This window comes from Mobula hypostoma, chromosome 13 (genome assembly GCF_963921235.1).
Source record: "Mobula hypostoma chromosome 13, sMobHyp1.1, whole genome shotgun sequence".
Taxonomy (NCBI): domain Eukaryota; kingdom Metazoa; phylum Chordata; class Chondrichthyes; order Myliobatiformes; family Myliobatidae; genus Mobula; species Mobula hypostoma.
Window position 1 is genome coordinate 95330620 of NC_086109.1, and position 24148 is coordinate 95354767.

General features: G+C 45.6%; 1 protein-coding gene across 2 annotated transcripts in view; it reads left to right on the forward strand.

Moving 5' to 3' along the window:
- The first annotated feature begins 16684 nt into the window (after positions 1-16684).
- ankrd34c (ankyrin repeat domain 34C) overlaps positions 16685-24148 on the forward strand; it is a 39175-nt gene continuing 31711 nt past the window's right edge. For both annotated transcript variants that reach the window (XM_063066229.1, XM_063066228.1), the window contains exon 1: positions 16685-16963. The gene's annotated coding sequence lies outside the window, so the exon portion shown is untranslated. The remainder of the gene's footprint in view (positions 16964-24148) is intronic.

Genomic DNA, 24148 nt, shown 5'->3' on the forward strand with positions numbered 1-24148 from the left:
TACTCCAGATGAGTTACAGTAGAGTGTGGAACAGACAAAACAGGCTGTAATTCAAAGCAACACACACAAAATGATGAAGGAACTCAGCAGGTAATCCACTTGGAGTTATAACTCTCAATAATCAGGCACTCCATGTCCATTTCAAGATCTGTTTCTTTCTACCTTATCAGAAGTTTGATCAATAACTTCAGTTTGAATGCAATGAGGGGAACGTAGTAGTAGGCAGCTGTCGATTCCAGGGAATCGTGGGTTTACACCTCTGGTGGACTGTGTCCTCTGCAGCACGCAAGCCTGGGTGGGAAGATTTGGAGAACCAGCTGTTTCCCATGCAGTGGGATCCCCCTCTCCACGTCACTGATGTAGTCCAAGGGAAGGGCAAGCGCTGACACAGCTTGGCACCAGTGTTGTTGCAGGGGTTGCCAGAGTGAAGCTGTAAACAACATCAAACTGCTTTAGGGACCCCGGCTCCGGATTTCTTCCTCGGGGTTTAGTCCCGAAGCCTTTCCCATGTGTGCGTATGGCCGCTAGGCAGCAGAGGTTTAAAATCAGAGTTTTCCTTCTCCTAGGCGGGCTGCCATCCAAGGCTCATGAGCCCCACCTGCCCGAAGCAACTGGTTTTGAGGCGCCAGTGGTTCGCCTGTGCCCCTTCTCTTGTCAGTAGAAACAGTTCCACCGGGCCTAGTAACTAAGCCACATGTGAAGGCCAAGAGTTGGACTTGGTTGTCAGAGGCTGTTAGAGTCGCACGCCATTTGGAGCAGTTTATAGGTAGTGGGAGCTTATCCCCACCACCACCTCCAGTTATGACAACCTTAGGAACCGACGGGAATGTAAAGGAACATTAATTCCAACAACATCCCATTTCCTCCCCAAGTTTCAGCATCTCTCCTAAGCTCCACAGGGTGCCATATCCATGGAAGGTAGAATCCTTCTGAATCCTAAGTTACTGCTCACACATCGTTTGAGACAGTGAGTGTCACCCAGCAGTGCTTTATCCCGAGCCTCGCCCTCTCCACACTCCAGCATGACAGATAGGGAACGGAAGCTTAGGAGGTGCTCCGCTGAAGACAGCCAAAAACCTCTATCTCACTGCAACTCGCCAGTCAGAAAAGACTGCAACATTGCTGGAACATGCAGAACTCTGGCTATGTCCTGTGTTCGGTTTTCCTGTGAGACACTCTCAGACATGAACATCACGGGCAACGACATTATTTACAGGCCTCTCACCAGCTGCCCTTGATAATGTGGTACTCTGCTAGCTCCTGCGAGTGAAATCTAAAGATCAGTTTTTATTCATCACATGCATACCGAAACATCAAAGCACAGAGTGAAATGTGTCATTTGCATCAGCGGCCGACAAATCTGAGGATGTGCTGGGGGTAGCCCACGACTTACTAACCCTAACCCGTCCATCTGTGGACTGTGGGAGGAAACCAGAGCACCCGGAGGAAACCCACATGATCACGGGGAGAACGTACAGAGTCATTACAGGCAGTGAGTGAAAATGGGATAATGGCTAGAGACATGGAGTTACACAGCATAGAAACAGGTCCTTTTGCCCAATCTCCTTCATGACGGCTACATGGAGATAATGGAGGGCATCCCAAACTACATATATTTGAGGACTGCATATACTTCAACCCTTTAGCTCTTCCGCCTTTCACCTCCCAGCTTCTCACTTCATTCCCCCTCCCTCACCCTGCCCACGTTCCCCCTCCACCTGCTCTCGCCTATTACCTGACAGCTTGTAACCCCTCCTCCTGCTCCCACCCACTTATTCTGGCTTCTGCCACCCTCCTTTCCTGTGCTGAAGAAAGATCCTGGCCCAAAACATCACCTGGTTATTCCTCTCTATAGATGCCGCCTGACCCGCAGAGTTCCTCCAGCATTCTGTGTGTACTACTCTGGATTTCCAACACCTGCAGAATCTCGTGTTCATGTTTGTGGATTGAATACATTTGGGTATGAATGTGTTAACGTTAACGCCAGCTCTTTGATAAATCCATCAGGAAAGGATAAACTGACTTTCTTGTGTTTAGAATGAAACCAGTAAGGATGAGCTGATAAAAGTTTATCAATATGCAGAGTACTTTGATCATACAGTCTAGAGAAGACGTCGCCACATATGAGAAACTGTGCTAGTATAAGATGGTCACTAATAAATCTCACAGGGAATTCTAGCCAGAGTCTAGGGAGAATGTGAGACAGGATCCCACAGGAAGAGATGTCGATGAATCAATAGGAAAATGAAACAAGTTCACTGTGAAGAAACAAATACAAGGTTGTGCTAATAAAGGGAATGTGTGCCTTTAGTTTGGAGATGGTGGGCTGGGTCTGCCCTGGTTAACTGGAGCCTCTGCCTGTATCGAGGTAAGGTTCTGGATGTCGGTGTTTGACTGCTTAACAGAACACCAAGGTTGCTGTGGGTATTCTTTGACCATCAGCTGCAGAATCTTGTTGGAAGGGGAGATTATTGACATGAAGAGAGATCTCGATCTCTCCTATGGGATCCACCCACCTTCTCAGTGATTGCAACTACACTTACTTCTGCCCCCAACACTCTCGAACTTCCAGCATACTGCTAGTGCCTTCCACAGTGGTGCAAAATACTTATTCAGTTTTCTGCCATTTCCTTATCCCCCATTACTACCTCTTCCAGCAGTCTGATATCTACTCTCACCTCTCTTCTATATATCTGAAAAAAAACTTTTGGTATCCTCTTTAATATTATTGGCTACTTTACCTTTATATTTCATCTTTTCCCTCCTTGTGGCTTTTTAAATGCCTCTGTTGGCTTTCCAATCCTCTGACTTCCCACTAATTTTTGCTCTATTATATGCCTTTTCTTTTGCTTTTATGTTGGCTTTGACATCCCTTGACAACCACAGTTTTATCTTCTCGCGTTTAGAATATTTCTCCTTATTTGGTATGTATCTTCTGAAGTGCTCCCAGAAACTTCAGCCGTTGCTGCTCTGCAGTCATCCCTGATAGTGTCCCCTTCCAATCAACTTTGGCCAACTTCTCCTTCATGCCTCTGTAATTCCCTTTACTTCACTGTAATACTGATACATTTGACCCTTGAGAGCTTCTCCCTCTCAAATTACCGGGAGAATTCTATCATATTACAAATACTGTTACCTAAGTGTTCCTTTGCCTTAAGCTCTTTAATCAAATCCAGTTCATTAAACAACACCAAATCCAATTCTAAAAATTTTCTCTCTTGGGATCCAGCACCAACCTGATTTTCCCAATCTACTTGCATATTAAAATGCCCCATGAGTATCAAAACATTGCCCTTTTGAAATACATTTTCTATCACCCATTGTGATTTATAGCCCACATAAGATATGGGAGCAAAATTAAGCCATCGAGTCTGCTCCACCATTTCTTCATGGCTGATCCAACCTTTCATTTCAGCCACAATCTCCTGACCAATCAAGGTTCCATCACCCTCCGCCTAAAATATGCATAAAGACAGCTGCCTGGGGCAGAATCCCACAGATTCACCACTCTCTGGCTAAAGAAATTCCTCCTAATCCCCATTCTAAAAGCAAGCCCCTCTATTCTGAGGCTGTGTTCTCTGATCTTAAACTCGCTCACCATAGGAAACATCCTCGCCACATCCACTCTGTCAAGGCTTTTCACCATTCAATAGGTTTCACTGAGGTCACCCCTCATTCTTCTGAAATCTAGTGAATACAGGCCCACAGCCATCAAATGTTCTTCATATGACAAGCCATTCAATCCTGGAATCATTTTCATGAATCACAGTGTCAGCACATCCTTTCTAAGATAAGGGGCCCAAAACTGCTCACAATACTCCAAGTGAGGTCTCACCAGTGCTTTCTAAAGTTTCAACATTAAACTTTTTATATGCTTTTATATTAAACTTTTTTATGCTTTTATATTCTAGTCCTCTTGAAATGAATGAATGCTAACATTGCATTTGCCTTCCTCATCACTGACTCAAACTGCAAACTAACCTTTAGGGGATCCTGCACAAGGACTCCCAAGTCCCTTTGCATCTCAGTTTTTCATATTTTCTCTCAATTTCATTTCTTCTACCAAAGTGCATGACCATACACTTCCCAACACTGTATTCCATCTGCCATTACTTTGCCCATTCTCCTAATCTGTCTAAGTCCTTCTGTAGCCTCTCTACTTCCTCAAAACTACCTGCCCTTCCACCTATCTTCACATCGTCTGCAAACTTTGCAAGAAAGCCATCAATTCCATCATCCAAATCATTGACATATAATGTAAAAAGCATCAGTCCCAATACGCACCCCTATGGAACACCACAAGTCACTGGCAGCCAGAGAAAATGCTCCCTTTATTCCCATTCTTTGCCTCCTGCCAGTCAGCCATTGCTTTATCCATGCTAGAATCTTTCCTGTAGTACAGCCTGATGTATGGCAACTTGTCAAAAGCCTTCTGGAAATCCAAGTAGACCATATCAACCAACTCTCCTTTGTCTATCCTGCTTCATATTTCTTCAAACAATCCCAACAGATTTGTCAAGCAAGATTTTCCCTTGAGGAAACCATGCTGACTACGGCCTATTTTATCATCTGCCTCCAAGTACCCTGAGACCTCACTTTTATTAATCAACTCCAACTGGCGTGAGTGGGCCAGTGAAGGAGTGGAGCTTTCAGGCTTTGACTCGAGAGGCTTCGACGAGAAGAGGCAGAGGACAAGCTAGCTCGCAGTTAGTTTTTACAATGTCCCCTAAGACGGTGATGTGCCTCTCATGTGAGATGTGGCAGTCTTGGGGGAACGCCCCTCTCCCGCAGAGTCACATCTGCCAGAAGTGCATACGGCTGGACGACCTGGAAGACCGTGTAAGGAATCTGGAGCAGCAGCTGGATGACCTTCGACTCATAAGGGAGAACGAGGCAGTCATAGATGAGAGCTACAGGGAGGTAGTCACACCTAGGCTGTCGGAAACAGGTCGTTGGGTGACAGTCAGAGGGGGGAAAGCGAAGGTGAGCAGACAGGAAGTGCAGAGCACCCCTGTAGCCATTCCCCTGAGTAATAAGTTTACCGTCCTGGATACTGTTGGCGGGGACGACCGACCAGGTGTGAGCCACAGTGGCAGGGCGTCCAGCGCTGAATCTGACCCTGTGGTGCAGAAGGGTGGGACGGAGAAGAGGAGAGCTGTCGTCATTGGAGACTCTATAGTCAGGGGAGCAGACAGGAGATTTTGTGGACGTGAGAAGGACACCTGCATGGTTTCTTGCCTCCTGGGTGCCAGGGTCCGGGATGTCTCTGACCGGGTGCACGACATCCTGGTACGAGAGGGAAAGCAACCAGAAGTCGTGATACATGTTGGGACCAACGACATAGGAAGGAAGAGGGATGAGGTCCTGAAGTGTGAGTTTCGGGAATTAGGCAGAAGGCTGAAGAACAGGACCTCAAGGGTGGCGTTCTCAGGATTGCTGCCAGTGCTACGTGACAGAGATGGTAAGAATTGGAGGAGATGGCAGTTGAATGCATGGGTGAGGAGTTGGTGTAGGGAGCAGGGTTTTAGATTTTTAGATCATTGGGATCTCTTCTGGGGAAGGTGGGACCTGTACAGATTGGATGGGTTGCACCTGAACTCGAGGGGGAGCAACATCCTTGCAGGTAGGTTTGCTAGCATGGTTCGGGAGGGTTTAAACTAATTTGCGAGGGGGATGGGACCCAGAGCGATAGAGCAGTGAAAGAAGTGCATGGAGTAAAGCCAGATCTAACATACAGAGAGGCTTTGAGGAAAGAGAAGCAGAATAAACGGTGTAAAGACAGTAAGGTAGAAGGGCTGAAATGTGTGTACCTCAATGCAAGAAGCATCAGGAACAAAGGTGATGAACTGAGAGCTTGGAACAGTACAATACATGGAATTAGGATGTAGTGGCCATTACAGAGACTTGGCTGGCACCAGGGCAGGAATGGATTCTCAATATTCCTGGATTTCAGTGCTTTAAAAGGGATAGAGAGGGCGGAAAAAGGGGAGGAGGGGTGGCGTTACTGGTCAGGGATACTATTACAGCTACAGAAAGGGTGGGTAATGTAGCAGGATCCTCTTTTGAGTCAATATGGGTGGAAGTCAGGAACAGGAAGGGAGCAGTTACTCTACTGGGGGTATTCTATAGGCCCCCTGGTAGCAGCAGAGATACAGAGGAGCAGATTGGGAGGCAGATTTTGGAAAGGTGCAAAGATAACAGGGTTGTTATCATGGGTGACTTTAACTTCCCTAATATTGATTGGCACCTGATTAGTTCCAAGGGTTTAGATGGGGTAGAATTTGTTAAGTGTGTCCAGGATGGATTCCTGTCACAGTATGTGGACAGGCCGACCAGGGGGAATGCCATATTAGATCTAGTACTAGGTAATGAACCGGGTCAGGTCACAGATCTCTCAGTGGGTGAGCATCTGGGGGACAGTGACCACCGCTCCCTGGCCTTTATAATTATCATGGAAAAGGATAGAATCAAAGAGGACAGGAAAATTTTTAACTGGGGAAAGGCAAATTATGAGGCTATAAGGCTAGAACTTGCGGGTGTGAATTGGGATAATGTTCTTGCAGGGAAATGTACTATGGACATGTGGTCGATGTTTAGAGATCTCTTGCGGGATGTAAGGGATAAATTTGTCCCGGTGAGGAAGATAAAGAATGGTAGGGTGAAGGAACCATGGGTGACAAGTGAGGTGGAAAATCTAGTCAGGAGGAAGAAGGCAGTATACATGAGGTTTAGGAAGCAAGGATCAGATGGGTCTATTGAGGAATATAGGGAAGCAAGAAAGGAGCTTAAGAAGGGGCTGAGAAGAGCAAGAAGGGGGCATGAGAAGGCCTTGGCGAGTAGGGTAAAGGAAAACCCCAAGGCATTCTTCAATTATGTGAAGAAAAAAAGGATGACAGGAGTGAAGGTAGGATCGATTAGAGATAAAGGTGGGAAGATGTGCCTGGAGGCTGTGGAAGTGAGCGAGGTCCTCAATGAATACTTCTCTTCAGTATTCACCAATGAGAGGGAACTTGATGATGGTGAGGACAATATGAGTGAGGTTGATGTTCTGGAGCATGCTGATATTAAGGGAGAGGAGGTGTTGGAGTTGTTAAAATACATTAGGACAGATAAGTCCCCGGGGCCTGACGGAATATTCCCCAGGCTGCTCCACGAGGCAAGAGAAGAGATTGCTGAGCCTCTGACTAGGATTTTTATGTCCTCGTTGTCCACGGGAATGGTACCGGAGGATTGGAGGGAGGCGAATGTTGTTCCCTTGTTCAAAAAAGGTAGTAGGGATAGTCCGGGTAATTATAGACCAGTGAGCGTTACGTCTGTGGTGGGAAAGCTGTTGGAAAAGATTCTTAGAGATAGGATCTATAGGCATTTAGAGAATCATGGTCTGATCAGGGACAGTCAGCATGGCTTTGTGAAGGGCAGATCGTGTCTAACAAGCTTGATAGAGTTCTTTGAGGAGGTGACCAGGCATATAGATGAGGGTAGTGCAGTGGATGTGATCTATATGGATTTTAGTAAGGCATTTGACAAGGTTCCATACGGTAGGCTTATTCAGAAAGTTAGAAGGCATGGGATCCAGGGAAGTTTGGCCAGGTGGATTCAGAATTGGCTTGCCTGCAGAAGGCAAGGTGGTGGAGAGAGTACATTCAGATTGGAGGATTGTGACTAGTGGTGTCCCACAAGGATCTGTTCTGGGACCTCTACTTTTCATGATTTTTATTAACGACCTGGATGTGGGGGTAGAAGGGTGGGTTGGCAAGTTTGCAGACAACACAAAGGTTGGTAGTGTTGTAGATAGTGTAGAGGATTGTCAAAGATTGCAGAGAGACATTGATAGGATGCAGAAGTGGGCTGAGAAGTGGCAGATGGAGTTCAACCCGGAGAAGTGTGAGGTGGTACACTTTGGAAGGACAAACTCCAAGACAGAGTACAAAGTAAATGGCAGGATACTTGGTGGTGTGGAGGAGCAGAGGGATCTCGGGGTACATGTCCACAGATCCCTGAAAGTTGCCTCACAGGTGGATAGGGTAGTTAAGAAAGCTTATGGGGTGTTAGCTTTCATAAGTCAAGGGATAGAGTTTAAGAGTCACGATGTAATGATGCAGCTCTATAAAACTCTGGTTAGGCCACACTTGGAGTACTGTGTCCAGTTCTGGTCACCTCACGATAGGAAGGATGTGGAAGCATTGGAAAGGGTACAGAGGAGATTTACAGGATGCTGCCTGGTTTAGAAAGTATGCATTATGATCAGAGATTAAGGGAGCTAGGGCTTTACTCTCTGGAGAGAAGGAGGATGAGAGGAGACATGATAGAGGTGTACAAGATAATAAGAGGAATAGATAGAGTGGATAGCCAGCGCCTCTTCCCCAGGGCACCACTGCTCAATACAAGAGGACATGGCTTTAAGGTAAGGGGTGGGAAGTTCAAGGGGGATATTAGAGGAAGGTTTTTTACTCAGAGAGTGGTTGGTGCGTGGAATGCACTGCCTGAGTCAGTGGTGGAGGCAGATACCCTAATGAAGTTTAAGAGATTACTAGACAGGTATATGGAAGAATCTAAGGTGGGGGCTTATATGGGAGGCAGGGTTTGAGGGGCAGCACAACATTGTGGGCCGAAGGGCCTTTACTGTGCTGTACTATTCTATGTTTCTATGTAACATCTTCCCAACCATTGAGGCCAGACTAACTGGCCTATAATTTCCTTTCTTCTGCCTCTCTCCCTTTCTTTAAGAATGGAGTGACATTTGCAATTTTCCAGTCTTCCAGAATCATTCCAGAATCTAGTGACTCTTGTAGGATCCTTACTAATGCCTCCATGATCTCTTCAGCCACCTCTTACAGAATTCTGGGGTATACACCCTCTAGTGTAGGTGACTTATCTACCTTTCAGTTTCCCAAGAACCTTCTCTCTAGAAATGGTAACTTCACACACTTCATGACCCCCCGATACCTGGAACTTCCACCATCTAGTATCATTCACAGAGAAGATTGATGCAAAATACTTATTCAGTTTGTCTGCCGTTTCCTTGTTTCCCAATACTACCTCTCCAGTGCTCTGATATGCACTCTTGCCTCTCTTTTATACTTTATCTCTGAATTAAAGCTACTGTTCACATCCTGGCTACTGTTCGGGGGCCTGTATATAACTCCCATCAGGGTCTTCTCACCCTTGCAGTTTCTTAACTCTACCTTCAAGGATTCTACATCTTCCAATCCTATATCAACTTTTTCTAAAAATTTGATTTCATTTTTTACCAACAGAGCCATGTCACCCCCTCTGCCTGTTTGCCTGCCCTTTCGATACAATGTGTATCCTTGGATGTTAAGTTCCCAACTATAATCTTCTTTCAGCCACCTCTCACCATATCATACCTGCCAATCTCTGTGCTACAAGATCATCTACTTAGTTCTGTATACTGCATGCATTCAAATGCAATACCTTCAGTACTTTTGTATAAGTCGTACCTTCCACAGAGGAGATCCCAATGATCCAGATATCTGACGCCCTGACCCCTACACCAGTTCTTGCCACGCATTCATCTGCCAATCCTCCTATTCATACCCTCACTGGCACGTGGCACAGGCAGCAACACAGAAGTTACTAGCTTTGAGGTCCTGCTTTTCAGCTTTCTACCTGGTTCCCTAAATTCTACCTTCAATTTAGGGGAGACACCCTCTCTGTAGCTCCAATCTGTCACCTCCTCAGTTTCCCATATGAACCAAAGGTCATCGAGCAGCAGCTCCAGATCCTTAACACATTCTATGAGGAGCTGCAGCTTGGTGCCCCTTGTGCAGATGTGATTATCTGGGAGGCCAGGAAGCCAGCAGCCTCACAGATTTCTCACATTTCTCACAAAGAACACAACACAGCCCTTGGAGCCATTCTCATTGCACTAACTGTTGAAGAATACAGAAGAGAAACTTACCTTGCCCAAATCTGTTGAGCTATAGCCTCCCCATTCTGTCATTGGTCCACTCCAACAATGGCCGCTCCACTTGTCCCTACCTTATTTTTATTTGCCCTTGATAATGAATCACGATTCGATTGGGCTGCCAGAAAATGCCAAAATCCCGCAAACATTGCTTTTTAAAACGTTCTCACCTACCTGTCAGCCACCTCCTCTCTCACTCCCGATTTGATTGGGCTGCTGGAAAACACCGAAAGCCTGCATTCCCTAACCCTTATCCAGGCACCATGTTCTACATCACTACACACTGTAGGAAAACATTCTCTTCATCTGCCCCTGCAGTCACCCAAACCCTGTGCAAACCAGAGACATATTCTATGGAAACAATATCTCCCCCTCTACTCCAGACAAAGCTATGTACCTACTAAGTATTTTTTAACCCTCTCTGTTGGAAGGAGAACTTCCTCAACCCGCTGAGAATAATAACTACAAGGACTCCTTCATTCCCCAGTACTTCAGTCTCACCGTGCCAGTAACAGACAGGACCCCTCCAATCATTAATAATTTTTCTAAGACTTACTGAGATACTCTATAGCTTACAGAATCAACATCCCTATATTCGAACTCTAGTTAAGTGACAACTGAACAGCAAAACATATTCTAAGAGTCTATAAATATATTTATATTTACAGTGAGTCACAGAGTGAGATTTAGATTACCACTGCAACAAACTATTAAAAAGATCTATTTTTGGGTTCTGAACTGTCAACGAATAAGAAAATAGGTTCGGTCCATGTCCAAAATAGATTATGCAAATGAGGTTCAATTGAATAACCAAACATATTAAATGGTAGATATCCTACATAATTAGCTATTAAGAAAGGATAATATTCATAGGTTAGAGGTATTGTTGATGCATGAATCAACATTGTAATCTAAAAGAACATACAACAATGCAATAGAGGAACAGGACCTTCAGCTCACATGTCTATGTTGACCATGATGCCGATGTAAATTAAACTCATCTGCCTGAATGTAGTCTGTATCCCTCCACTCCTGTCTGTTCATACATCTGTCTAAATTTCTCGTAAATGTTGCTGTTTTACCTGCTTCTGGTATGATAGCAACAACTCATTCTGGCAACACATTCTAGACACCCACAACTCTACATCTGAAGAAATTTGCCTAAGTAATCTCCTTTAAACTTTTATCTCTCAACTTTAATCCATGCTCTCTGGTAAAAACAAGAAATTCAGAGACTCTCTGAACAAGGCCATACTTCTTGGATTGGCTATACTCTTCATTGCCTCAGTAAAGCAGCCAGCATAATCAAATATCCCACCCGCCCTGGACAATTTTTCTTCTCCTCTCTTCCATGGGTCAGAAGATATAAAAGTCTGAAAGCATTCTGGGGGAGATAAAAATCGGCTATATCTACAGTATTTCTCATCACTTTATAAATTTCTGTCAGGTCTCCCCTCAGCTTTCAGTGCTCCAGACAAAACAGTCCCTCGTCATAGCTAATATGCTCCAATCCAGGCCACATCCTGGTGAGTCCCTCTCAAAGGCATCCATATCCTTCCACAACTGCACATAATGCTCCAAATGTAGCCTGAGCAAAGTTTTTTACAGCTGCAACCTGACTTCCCAAGTTTATACTCATTGCCAAGTGTGCCGCACACCTTCTTTACCACCCTAATAATGTGTGTTACCAATCCATGTCTTTCTCTCCTTTTCTGGGCTCAGTTGCCTAAGCAGTGTCTAGACAGTCCGTTCAACCATAAACACACAAAATCCAAGCCTGCTATCACTTAACTCTGCAGTTCCTAGCTGTGTTAATGGGGGAGAACAATTTGACATGAATGTGTTATTTGGAAGTGCTATTAAAATGAACCTTGATCCTATGAGAAGAAAGGGAGCCTCGCTGCTATTCTGCCAAGCATCCATCACGTAACCTTGTGGAGATGGTCACTGCCTGGCACTCACATGGCTCGAATGTTACTTGCCACTTGTCAGCTCAAGCCTGGATATTGTCCAGGTCCTGCTGCCTTTGAGTATGAACTGCTTCACTATCTGAGGAGTCATGAATGGCCAAATCCCCACTTCTGACCTTATGACGGAATGCCAGTCATTGATGAAGATGGCTGGTCCTAGGACACTTCCCTGAGGAGCATCTGCAGTGATGTCCTGAGGATGAGATGATTGACCTCCAACCACTACAACCATCTTCCTTTGTGTCAGTAATTATTCTCATTATTATACCTGTCCACATAACAACCAGCACTAGACTTTAAAACTAATTCATTAACAATAATCTACTTTGAAATATCAGGTGAACATAAAACTGTATATTCAATCATGAATGAGAAAACAAAGTTTTCGGTATAAATGCAAGAGTTTCTGCAAATGCTGGAAACCTAGAGGAACACACACAAAGAGTTAGAGTGCCTAAGACTTTTGCACAGTACCATTGATTATGTGCTGTATCATATGACATAGGTAATCATGGTCTTTCTGTGACCATGATTGTTCTTGGCAAATTTTTCTACAGAAGTGGTTTGCCATTGCCTTCTGGGCAGTGTCTTTACATGACAGGTGACCCCAGCCATTATCAATACTCTTCAGAGATTGTCTGCCTGGCATCAGTGGTCGCATAACCAGGACTTGAGATGTGCACCAGCTGCTCGTACAACTGTCCCTCACCTGCTCCCATGGCTTCACCTGACCCTGATCAGGTGGCGGGGGCTAAGCAGGTGCTACACCTTGCCCGAGGGTGACCTGCAGGGCAGCAGAAGGAAGGAGCATCTTACGCCTCCTTTGGTAGAGACGTATCTCCACCCCACCACTCAGTGCTGTATCAGTTAAAATAGGAAGGTGGCTGGCAAACAGAAATAAGAGTAGTTAGCTTTGTATTAGCTCAATAGTATTAGGTTTTATTTGTTAACTGGAAAGACATAATTTATTGTGCAAAAATCTTAGGGTACTGCAGTTACAGTATATATGTTATATACAGTATATACAGTATGTATGTGTGTGTGTGTATATATGTGTGTGTGTGTGTGTGTGTGTGTGTGCCCCTAAGAAGTTTCACACACTTGTACATTGTACATAGAGTTGTTCTAAGCTCCAAAGCCTGAGCCTATGTACATTGCTCTGCAAATGGATCCCTGACTTCCTCACCAGGAGAACACAATCAGTACAGATCAGAAATAACACCTCCTCGCTAACAATCAACACTGGTGCACCTCAAGGATGTGTGTTTAGCCCACTGCTCTAATCTCTCTCTACACCCACAACTGTGCTAGGCACAGCTCAAATGCCATCTATAAATTTGCCAATGACACAGCTACAGTTGGCAGAGTTTCAGTTGGAGATGAGGAGGCGTACAGGAGTGAGGTTGATCAGTTGGAGGAGGAGGCGTACAGGAGTGAGACAGATCAGCTGGTGATGAGGAGGCGTACAGGAGTGAGGTTGATCAGTTGGGGATGAGGAGGCGTACAGGAGTGAGGTTGATCAGCTGGTGATGAGGCGTACAGGAGTGAGGTTGATCAGTTGGGGATGAGGAGGCGTACAGGAGTGAGGTTGATCAGCTGGTGATGAGGAGGCGTACAGGAGTGAGGTTGATCAGCTGGAGATGAGGAGGCGTACAGGAGTGAGGTTGATTAGCTGGTGATGAGGAGGCATACAGGAGTGAGGTTGATCAGTTGGAGATGAGGAGGCGTACAGGAGTGAGGTTGATCAGCTTGGAGATGAGGAGGCGTACAGGAGTGAGGTTGATCAGCTGGAGATGAGGAGGCGTACAGGAGTGAGGTTGATCAGCTGGTGATGAGGAGGCGTACAGGAGTGAGGTTGATCAGCTGGAGATGAGGAGGCGTACAGGAGTGAGGTTGATCAGCTGGAGATGAGGAGGCGTACAGGAGTGAGGTTGATCAGCTGGTGATGAGGAGGCGAACAGGAGTGAGACAGATCAGCTGATTCAGTGGTGTTGCAACAACAACCTCGCACTCGTTGTCAGTAAGGCCAAGGATTTGACTGTGGACTTCAGGAAGGGGAAATCAAGGGAACACATACCAGTCCTCATCAAGGGATCAGCAGTGGAAGGGGTGAGCATTTTCAAAATCCTGGGTGCCAACATCTCTGAAAGCTTAACAGGGCCCAACATATTGATGCAATTACAAAGGCAGAGGATGTATTTCATTAGGAGTTTGGAGAGACAGTATGTCATCAAAGATTCTTGCAAATTTCTACAGAGGTACTGTGAAGAGCATTCTAACTTGTTGCATCACTGTTTGGTGTGGAGGGGCCACTGCACAGGATCAGAAAAAGCTGCAGAAAGTTGTAAACTCAGCCAGCTCCATCCGGCATGAAGACACCTTCAAAAGGCAATGCCTCAAAAAGGTGGCATCCATCATTAAGGACCTTCATCGCTAAGGATATACCCTCTTCTCATTGCTACCATTAAGGAGAAAGTACAAGAGCCTGAAGACACACACTCGACATTTCAGAAACAGCTTCTTGCCCTCTGCCATCAGATTTCTGAACGGACAATGAACCCATGAACACTACCTCACTATTTTTGCTCTGTTTTTTTGAACTATTTATTTAACTTATTTTTATACATACTTCTTATTGTAATTCATATTTGTTTTATCATTATATACCGCGCTGTACTGCTGCCCTAAAACAACAGATTTCACGACATACGTCAGTGATATTAAACCCGATTCTGATTCCGATTCTAGATTCAGGTTTTTCATCACATGGTGTCAATGGTTTGGGACTGTCATGTCCATCTGTGGCTGTGCTATCAACAAAGGTTAACTGATGTGAAACATTGATCCAGCAGTCCTCTCTCCGCAGAGGAATGCAGCTTTTATTTTAGCTTTCTACTGTATTTTTGTCACCAGCAACAAGTGGATTGTCTGTAGCCGCCACAAGTGGGTGTTCAGGGCTTGATACTGAGAGGATGGCTTAGGGTGGTCGACTCCGGTTGCTTCGCACTAACCAGAGCAAAGGTTGCGGACACTGTTTAATGTGGCGGCTGATAGAACCTGAAGCTTGGGACAGTTCTGGCTCAGCTCCACAGACACAATCCCCAGCTCTAATGGTGACTGTTTAATCTCCTTTTGGTAAATTTGCAGGTTTTAGTAAACATTCCCCTACTACATGTTTTATTCCTCTTTGGAGGCTGTTTTTTTTTGTCAATCTGCATCCATTCTCCGAGCTGTAAGGAGTTGGGGCAGATAGGGCATGGATAGTGCACTCCCTCCCAGCCAAATGGTGGAGTGGTCCAGAGACTCTCAGAACCTCTCAAATTGTCTACACTTCTCACTACCTCAGTAAAGCAGTCAGCATAATCAAACACCCCACCTACACCGATATTCCCTCATCAGACAGAAGATACAAAGGTCTGAAAGCACGTACCACCAGGCCAGCGTTCTCTGTAATTCGTATGACCATTTGTGCGCAAAAATCTTGTGCTGTGCAATTTTTTGCCCAGTGACAACAACGTGTGCGCACTGAATAACTTCTTCATAAAAACAGTATAAATAAGCCAGTTCTAAAATCTGCAGACAAATCATCGCAAACTCCACGTTGTCAACACCGTCTGCATCAGAAACTGGAAAAGGAAATGTGATTGTGTACGATCGTGAAATATACTTAACGTGCCAACGAGGTAGAGGGTGACAACCTTTCGAGCGCAGTTTAAACTCCTTTGTGCACTAGTAGTAAAAGGTGTGTGCGCGCACTCCCTCACACACACACACACACATTGCACCAGGCTCAAGGAGAGCTTCTATCCCGCCGTTATAAGACTATTGAATGGTTCCCCGGCACAATAATTCGGACTCTTGATCTCACAATCTACCTGGTTGTGATCTTGCTCCTTCTTGTCTACCTGCACTGCACTTTCTCGCTAGCTGTTACACTTTATTCTGTATTCTAATGTTGGTTTCTCCCTTACTACCCCAATGCACTGTGTAATGATATGATCTGTATGAAGGGTATGAAAGACCAGTTTTCACTCTAACGACAATGAACCAATTTCAATTCCAGATCCAGCTCTAAAGCTGTAGACAATTAACAATCAGGACACTTCCTCTTTTAAGAGAATGGTTAACCCACGCGGTCACGGAGGAGAAAACACAGGCAGCGGTAGAAATTAAAGCCGGGTCGCCAGTACCGTGAAGCCTTGTGCTAACTACTACGCTACCGTGTGTTGCATCTGCTGAATATCTCGTGTTTAGGAGAATGGTTGATAATCTGTCCAAAGGGCCGTTTGGTACGTTTTGCTTGAGAATGACGAACTGCTCAGCACAAAACCAAACATTCAAAGTCGAGGAACCAACATCACCCTCAGCTCCCACACCTGCCTCCGTCGGGCAGGAACCTCTGTCCAGTTCCCCCGAGAGAGGGCTGAAGGTGGGCCGACATCTCCCGGACTATTCCTTTAAAGATCGACAACTTCCAAGCAAGTTATGTTTATTTTTTGTCCAAACTTTGGAGACCTGTTAACCTGCAACACCAGCCCCCTCCCTCCAACACAGACGCTTCAGGTTCGGTTACGTTGGATGAGCAGGAACTGTTTACACGGGAGAGTTATTTTCAGCTGATTCTGGGAACAGAGGGGCAAAAATACTTTCCACACTGTTTGCTTATTTTGGGGATGACGTGTGTGACGCGCACGTCATCGTACTTCTTTCGACAAATGAAAGAAACGGTTATTTATAACCCCTATCTCTTCATCTAAGCTCACCCCAAACAAGCGCAAGGCAGAACAACGCTGTTCAGACCCAGCGGCAGGTCTCACCTGCAAGATTCCTGCACCTCTCCTTCCGAAATGTAAATAACGTTCTGTTTCGGTCAGTGCTGCAATTGTAAACCCGCACACATTTGTTTGTCCCTCTTCGTGCTGCCGCAGTCAGGAAACACATCGACTTCTCCACGCTTTATTTTTTGGATTTAAACCCCAAATTGAGCAAGACTCTGAGAGATTTCGGGGTCAGAAGTACCATGGTCTGTCCGACGCCGCAGCGCTGTCGAGCTCCGTCCCAACCTGTAAGTCTGCTGATTTACTACCGTTTAGGAAAATGGTATTTAATTTGAATCGAGACGCGATATTGAGTACCATTAAATGTAAGCTCCATCTGTAAATTAGGGGACGATGGACAATAATCTGCTGAATCTCTGCCTCAGCATGCCAGTCGGGTATACGCTCATTTTCACGGTATTTAGTTGGACAGTTCACAGTCTCCGGGGGCACATACTGCAGTTCGGCAAAAGCGAAGAATTTTGGTGTGGGCGTGATTTTAACTCTGTCTACTCCATGAGAGAGTTAGGTTTCTCCTTCGAGAATTGCACTTTTATGTTGCTACAGCGGTGTACGGCCGGTTGACAGTAACATTTACCAGAAGACCCCTATTCTGCCGGGTTTTCCTTCGACCAGCGGAATTGTGCAATTTACTGGCCCGGCGATTGAAACAACCAATCATTCACCGGCGGAGCGTGGTTCGCTGCCCGGGGAACGGGCACCGGGCACCGAAACAGGCTTGACCCCACCCGCTGCAAATGGAAATATTGGAGCTACTGCACGCTTGGGCACTCGCCACCCCCCCCCCATGGCTCATGAACACCCTTTCCTTTCATAAGCATGTCGATGTCGGATGACAACCCCTCCGTAAGACGAAGCTAGGGTAGGGGGAACAGAGACGAGTAATTTCCTGTTTATCTTTCAAAATACCGTCAGCATCCCCACTCCCCCTTTCCCTCCCGCTTTCGGCTATGGGTGAGGACGAACCCGCCCCCACCCCTTGGTGCTCTGACACCCACTTTGGAAGACGGAATCTTGGTGTGAGAGACAGCACAAGAATTAGAGCGAACGGTGAACAGATGGCCGCAGAGAGAGTTGGCACGGCGCAACGCGGGCAGCACTCGAGATGTCCTCCACATAGCGGGGGGGGGGGGGGTGCGGAGGACAGAGATACCGAGGATGGGGGCGAGTTAGGTGGCTGCACAACAACCTAATGAATAAAGTACCGGGAATTCTCAAAAGGTTGGACAGCATCTGTGGAGAGACGGCCAGAGTTAAAGTTTAGCTCGAAAAAAGCGGAACTTCCCGGTGGCCAAACATGTTAATCCCCACTCCCGTTCCGACATGTCGTTCCATGGCCTCTTCCTGTGCCACAATGAGTTCGCCCTCGGGTGGGTAGAGGAGTAACTCCTTATATTCCATCTGCGTCGCCTCCAGCCTGATGGATTTCTCCTTCCGGTTAAAAAAAAATATTCTCCCCCTCCCCTCTTCTTCAATCCCCCACTCTGGCCTCTTACCTCTTCTAACTTGCTTATCACCTCCCCCGGTTCCCTTCCTCCTATGGTCCACTCTCCCCCCGTATCAGATTCCTTCCTCTCCAGCCCGTTACGTTCCCCAACCCCCTGGCTTCATCTATCTCCTTCCTCCCCCCCCCCCATCTTTTTATCTAGCGTCTTCCTCCTTCCTTTCCAGTCCTAAAGAAGGGTCTCGTCCCGAAACGTCAACTGTTTATTTCCATGGACGCTGCCTGACCTGCTGAGTTCCTCCAGCATTCGGTGTGTGTTGCATTGGTTAGTTTAATACGCATGGGAGGAAGGGGTCTGTTTGGAGAAAGTGAGCGGCGAAATGTGTGCAGAGTGAAAGGAGAGAGATTTAACACCAGGAAGCAGAATTAATGGAAGTGTTTGTAGGAAGGCTGAGAGATCAGCACCGTGGACAGCGACTCATTCCCAAATGATACATCACGGACTACTGCTCCTGGTCCGTCCCTGGTATTCGGCTGGTATGTTCCTCTGTCTGTCTCTTTTCCTCTCGGCGTCTCTGTCGGTTTCGGTATCTGTCTGGTCCCTGCCACAAGACATTCGGGTCCTCTATTACTCCACCCTTATTATATCCTCATTCGGACCGACTCCTCGGCAGCTATGTCCGGCACACCCTTCCCCGTAATAAACCACAGGGGCAAAACAGCCCCTTTCATTATTTTCGTTCTGGTTTACACAATGTAATTCTGGGTGAATGAGTGCTGATATTTTGAATTTACTTCATTAATAGCAGTTCTTTGTGGAATAAAGACATTCCCCGTATTTTTCTGTAAGAATTAAATAGTTTTAGTCCCGGTGGGTTATTGTATTATTAAAGCTTATATTTAATTGACACTAAATGCTTTAATTGAAATAAAAACGCGTGGATGGAACCAGGAGAACGATTAAGTAAACCAAGAACAGGTTTGTCAATCAATTTACTGGAGACGTTCTCCTTTCAGAGTGAGTGCCTTGGAGATGGCTGCCAAGCGGGGTATAGGAAGGGGTAGAGTCCTCAGTGCAGAGATGTGACGGTGAGGGTCTGACTGCGGAGTGAAAGTTTTCAGTTGTAAGGTTAGAGAGGACACGCTGCTGTTCCCCTCCGCGTTCAGATAAGTTGAGAGATTTGACAAGAGGTGCACCCGATCAGGGTTGCTTTAGATAGGATGGGATGCAGAGGACGTATTCCCGGTAACTGGATGAAGGAGCAGAAGACGCCGATTTAAACTGACAAGGAAATATTTTCTTCCAAGCAGTGAACGGTTTGGTCTGCTGAGCGGTGGGGCCAGTTACTCGGAGCTTTCAAATGTCAAGTGTTCAGGCACTCGAGGCGAAATATTTTTTTCATGCCTACATGGAAGGAGAGGAGAATGGAGCGACTGGATGGCTCTTCAAGCGGATTCAATGGGACAAACAGACCCCTTTAATGGTCTTGCATTATTAAAACTTTATTGATTCCATTAGAGCTATCAACATTGCGATGCAGAGAGTTTTATAAACACGAGAAAATCTGCAATGTTACAAATCAAAGCAACACGCACAAAATGCTGGAGGAACTCAGCAGGCAAGGTAGTATTTTTGGAACAAAGTAAACAGTCGACGTTTCGGGCCGAGACCCTTCATCAGCATTTCATAATGTCGACTGTTTACTCTTTTCTATAGATGATGCCTGGCTTGCTGAGTTCCTCCAACAATTTGTGTGCGCTGCGGAGAGTTTTATAGATGAGAACAATTGTGACTGATAAAAACTAAAGGCTGTGATTGGTAAAACTGTTACAAGTGGTTCACCCACACCCGACAGTATCAATAACCTCTCCAGTGCAATTGGAATTCAATTCAAGTGCAAATTCAATTCTGGTGCATTTTGCGATTTTCTGCACTCGCGGTGGTGTGAGTTGTTAAGCGGTTAGAGGTTCCAAACACGTTTTTCTACTGTGATCTATATAGTGCCACTGTAAAGCACACTGGAGTATTATAATCCCAGTATCAGCAACTGGCAACTTCCTTGGGGCAAACGCAAATGCAGAGCTATGCGGTTGTCCACGCTCACATGGACTTTTCCGCCATCTACTGTTCAACACCAGAACTGCAGACCGCTAGGACTTGACTGGGACTTTCTGAAGGTTTATAACTGACTGAACATGAACACAATTACTATTTGAAAATAATTTAGTTGCACTGAAATGCGATAATGCTGAATCTGCTATTGAAGGAAACCGCCTTCCACTTCACTGTGACGAGCAAGCAGAGAGAAAATTCAGAAATCTGAGGTGCAAAGGGACTTGGGAGTCCGAGTGCAAGATCCCCTAAAGGTTAATTGGCAGCTTGGGTCGGTGGTGAGGAAGGCAAGTGCAACATTAGCATTTACTTCGAGAGGACTAGAATATAAAAGCAAGGATGTAATTTTGAGGCTTTATAAGGCACTGGTACGACCTCTCTTGGAGTATTGTGAACAGCTTTGGACGCCATATCCAAGAATGGATGTGCTAACATTGGAGAGGGTTCATGAAAATGATTTTGGAATTGAAAGGCTTGTCATACGAAGAGTGTTTGATGACTCTGGGCCTGTACTCACTGGAATTCAGAAGTATGGGTGGGGGGGATATTATTGAAACCTACCAAATGTTGAAAGACAACACACATCAAAGTTGCTGGTGAACGCAGCAGGCCAAGCAGCATCTATAGGAAGAGGCGCAGTCGACGTTTCAGACCGAGACCCTTCGTCAGGACTAACTAAAAATGTTGAAAGACCTTGATAGAGTGGATGTGGAGATGTTTCCTAAGGTGGGGAAGTCTAAGACCAGAGGACACAGCCTCAGAATAGAGGAAAGTCCTTTTTAGAATGGAGAGGAGGAGGAATTTCTTTCACCAGAGGGTGGTGAATCTGTGGAATTCATTGCCACAGGTGGCTGTGGAGGCCAAGTCATGGGGTATTTTTAAAGCAGGGGTTGATAGATTCTTGCTTAGTCATGGCATGAAGGAATACAGGAAGAAGGCAGGAAATTGGGGCTGAGAGGGAAATTGATCAGCCATGATAAAATGGTGGAGCAGACTCAATGGGCCAAAAGGCCTAATTCTGCTCCTATATCTTATGGTCTTATGGTCTAAGCTCTCTTTAACAGCACCAGGATTTTAACCACTACAGACCACTCCAATCAGACAGAACCAACAATAGCAAATGCATGACCCCAAGAAGAAGGGTACAAACACAGCTACTGTGTCTACACTCTGACAGCACTATGATAAGTATGTAAAATCTCAGATCATTCACCTGTCAATGCCAGCAGGATTTATTACAGGTGTGGTTCACAAGACCATAAAGCACACAGGAACGGTATAAAGGTCATTCAGCCCATCAAGTCTGCTCCTCACCTCAGGTGTTGTTTCATGGAGTTTGTGTGTTCTCCCTGTGGCCATGTCAGTTTGTCCTCAGTGCTCTGACCTCAGTCTTCACCTCAGGTGTTGTTTGTATGGAGTCTGTGTGTTCTCCCTGCGACTCCCTCCACATCTGTTTGTCCTCAGTGCTCTGACTTCCTCTCACATACCAAAGGTAAGTTAATTGGCTCTCCTACATTACACTTTACACGAAGAATGAAAGGGGAGTAGATAAGCATGTGAGAGAGAGCAAGTTGCAGAGTAATAGAGCAATATGCAGGCCCTTCAGCCCAACCAGTCTGTGCTGTCCATGGTGCCCACTTAACTAGTCCCAATTTCCTGTCTTTGGCCCATATCCCCACCCCCAAATTCTGCCCTTCCATGTACTATCCAAGTGCTTCTTAAATGATACCACTCTACCTGCCTCAACCACTTCCCCTGGCAGCTTGTTTCACTCCCCATGTCAAAAGGTTGACTGTCAGGTCCCTTTTAAATCTTTCCCCTCTCACCCTAAATCTATGCACCCTAGTTTTGGGCTCCCCAACCCTGAGAAAAGACTGTTTCCATTCACCTTACCTATGTCTCTTACAATTTTAATGATTTCCATACGGTTACTTCTTACTCTGCTGCATGCTAAGGAATAAAGATGTAGCCTGGCCAACCTTTCCCTATAATCCAGGACCTGTAGTCCTGACAACATCCTTGTAATAATTTTCTGCACTTTTTCCAGTTTATCCACGTCTTTCCTATAACAAGATGATCAAAACTGTACACAATACTCCAAGTGCTGCCTCACCAACGACTTACACATCTGCAACATAGTGTTCCACCTGCTATACTCAGTCCCCTGACTGATGAAGGCCAGTGTGCTAAATGCCTTTTCCACAACCCTGTCTACCTGTGATGCTGCTTTCAATGAACTATCCTCCAAAATCCCTCTGTTACCCAACACTCTCTACTGCCCCACTATTCACAGTGTAAGTCCTACTCTGGTTTGACTTTGCAAACTGCATCACCTCACACTTATCTGTGTTGAAACCCATTTGTCACTCTTCATCCCATTTCTCTAAATGATAAGTCTACAATAACCTTCATTTAGAGGGAAATAGGGAGAAGGAGAGTGGTACTGACAGGATTGTTGCACTAAGACCTAGTATGGACCCAAAGGCTGAATGATCTCCTTCTATCCAGTCATAAGCAATTCCTGTCACAATGTCAGGTAAAGGATATATTAGCTGGAATTTTATTGATTGCATCAGAGAGGGCGCAGAGGAGGTTAACCAGGATGCTGCCTGGATTAGAGGTCTTGTCTTATCAGGAAGCGCTGTGCAAGTTGGGGCTTTTTTCTTTGGACTAAAGGAAGATGAGAAGTTACTTAATAGAGATGTATAAGATGATAACAGGCATTGATTGAATGGACGGTAAGAGTTCTTTTTTCCCAGGGCTGAAATGGCTAATACAAGGAGGCACAATTTTAAGGTGATTGGAAGAAAGTATAGGGCAGTTGTCAGAGGTAGGCTTTTTACACAAAGAGTGGTGGATGTGTGTAGCACACTACAGGGGTGGTGGTAGAGAAAGATACATTAGGGGCACTAAAGAAACTCTGAGATAACAGAAAAATGGGGGGCTATGTAGGAGGGAAGGATTAGATTAATCTTAGAATAGGTTATAACATTGTGGGCTGAAGGGCCTGTACTGTTCTGTGCTGTAATGTCCCATGTTCTATCTTTCCAATGACATTGCGCCCTTAACTAGCTAATATGTCCAAAGTTGCCACACACCATACTAAGGACATATTTGGGACAAGTGGTTTGGAGGCCATCAAAGTGATGGGTTTAAGAAAAGAGAGAGGCAGAGATGGGTTTAAGGAAAGAGTGAGGCAGAGATGGGGTTAAGGAAGAAGAGAGGAGGAGATGGGTTTAATGAAAGAGAGAGGAGGAGATGGGTTTAATGAAAGAGAGAGGAGGAGATGGGTTTATGGAAAGAGAGAGGAGGAGATGGGGTTAAGGAAAGAGAGAGGAGGAGATGGGGTTAAGGAAAGAGAGAGGAGGAGATGGGTTTATGGAAAGAGAGAGGAGGAGATGGGTTTATGGAAAGAGAGAGGAGGAGATGGGTTTAAGGGAAGAGGGAGGAGGAGATGGGTTTAAGCAAAGAGGGAGGAGGAGATGGGTTTTAGGAAAGAGCAACGAGGAGATGGGTTTAAGGAAAATGTGAGGAGGAGATTGGTTTAAATAAAGAGAGCAGAGGAGATGAGTTTAAGGAAGAAAGAGACAGACTGTAGAGGGAGGAAATTGCCAATCTGTGGGCCCAGGCAGTAGGAGGTTTGGCTGCTACTGGAGAATGGGTCAAGTTTAGGATGATCAAGAGGACTGACTGGAAGGTGCGAGTACCATGAGCAAATTAGAGACAATGAGGAAATCTGAAAGCATAAGAAACTCATGGAGTTGACTAACTGGATCCATGAACTGTCCCCTTTGAGAAAGAGAATTCAAAGACTTATGATCATCTGGGAGTAAATTTACTTTGTCTATGTGCCAA